Below are 2259 nucleotides of genomic sequence, written 5' to 3'. Positions count from 1 at the left end.
CTGCCACCTCGTCGTGACCGTCGCCGGACCTCGACACCTTCGCCAGCTCGCCGGACTGCCGCCTCCTTGTCCCCTCCACGCCGGCCGCCCCGAGCTTCGCCGACCGAACCCCTGCACCGGGGGTATGACCCCATCTCCCCTACCCCTTTCCCCAGGTCGTCCGCGTCGGTGCCGCCCCGTACTGCTGCCGTCATGCTCCCGGCCTCGCCGCGCCTACGCGCCACGCGCGCGCGCGAGCCCGCGCTCGCTCGCGCCTCGCCCCGCGGCCATCTCCGCCTTCACCCCACCGCTTCTAGTGCCCGCCTCCGCTCGCCGTGGCTGCCGGCCGCGTCCTCCCCCACTACGCGCTGGCCTTCGCCGGATCAGCACGTCCGCCCCTGACCTCGTCTCCGGCCATAGGCCCGCTGCCCAGTCCGACCCCGACCACGCGCACGCCTCGCGCCGTGGCCTCGCTCGCCACTGCCCGCCTGCCGCCCGTCGCACCTCGTCGCCGGCTACGACACCCCGGCGCCTCCACTGGCCTGGGTGGGCGCCCCAAACGGGCAGCCCCGCTCCCGCAGCCCCGTTAGCCCGCTCCAGTGGCCAGATGTGCCACTGCCAGCGGGGCCCCACGCCCCCTGAACGTTTAAAAAAAAGGATTAAAGAAGATAAATAAGTAAAAGAATAAAAATAATAATAAATAAAATTATTAATTAATTAATTGTGTTTAATTAACCTAGTAACTAATTAAACTAATTAACTACTGTTAATTAACATAACTAATCTGTTAACTAAACTAATTAACCTGGTTAATTAGTTATCAGACAATGACATGTGGGTCCCACTGGACCCACCTGTCTGTTTGACTGGTCAACCGACCAGTTGACCCGCTGACATCACTCTGATGTCATGCATGCGTCATCATTCACTGTTATGGATAATGTTGGGTTTAAATAAATAATTAAAATCAGAAAATGATTTAAATCTTTAGAAAATCATATCTTTTAATCCGTAATTCGGATGAAAATACTTTCTACATGAAAGTTGCTCAGAACGACGAGACGAATCCGGATACGCGGTCCGTTCGTCCGCCACACACCCCTAACCTATCGAACCCGCAACTTTCCCCCTGCGGCTCCTCTGCCCGAAAACACGAAACACCGGGAATACTTTCCCGGGGGTTTTCCCCCCTTCACCGGTATCACCTACTACCGCGTTAGGGCACACCAAACACCGCGTATTGCCTTGATATATTTTGTGGTGCTTTGTTTGCTCTGTATTCATTATTTCTTCCCCCTCTTCTCTCCGGTAGACTACGAGACCGACGCTGCTGCTGACCAGTTCGACTACGGAGTTGACGACCCTCTCTCTTGCCAGAGCAACCAGGCAAGCCCCCCCCCCTTTGATCACCAGATATCGCCTACTCTTCTCTATACTGCTTGCATTAGAGTAGTGTAGCATGTTACTGCTTTCCGTTAATCCTATTCTGCTGCATAGCCTGTCATTGCTGCTACAGTCATTGATACCTTACCCGCAATCCTAAATGCTTAGTATAGGATGCTAGTGTTCCATCAGTGGCCCTACACTCTTGTCCGTCTGCCATGCTATACTACTGGGCTGTGATCACTTCGGGAGGTGATCATGGGCATATAATATATACTTTACACTGTTACATTACCTGTGATACTGTTCGGAGTTGGGGGCTGAAAGGACAGGTGGCTCCATCCAGGTAGTGGTGGGCCTGGGTTCCCGACGGCCTCCGACTGTTACTTTGTGGCGGAGCGGCAGGGCAGGTTGAGACCACCTAGGAGACAGGTGGGCCTGGCCTTGTTCAGCATTCGCGGATACTTAACACGCTTAACGAGATCTTGGTATTTGATCTGAGTCGGCTACGAGCCTATACGCACTAACCATCTACGCGGGAGTAGTTATGGGTATCCCGGCGTCGTGGTATCAGCCGAAGCCTTCTTGACGTCAGCGACTGAGTGGCGCGCGCCGGGTTGGACTGCGTTAACGCAACTTCCTTTGTAATGGAGGTTGCTAGGTCTGCTCACCGGCCGCGTACGCAACGTGCAGGTGTGCAATGGGCGATGGGCCCAGACCCCTGCGCGCATAGGATTCAGACCGGCGTGCTGACCTCTCTGTTGTGCCTAGGTGGGGCTGCGACGTGTTGATCTTCCGAGGCCGGGCATGACCCAGGAAAGTGTGTCCGGCCAAATGGGATCGAGCGTGTTGGGTTATGTGGTGCACCCCTGCAGGGAAGTTAATCTATTCGAATAG

This window comes from Triticum aestivum, chromosome 2B, assembly GCF_018294505.1.
Source record: "Triticum aestivum cultivar Chinese Spring chromosome 2B, IWGSC CS RefSeq v2.1, whole genome shotgun sequence".
NCBI lineage: Eukaryota > Viridiplantae > Streptophyta > Magnoliopsida > Poales > Poaceae > Triticum > Triticum aestivum.
This window is presented reverse-complemented; position numbering follows the sequence as displayed.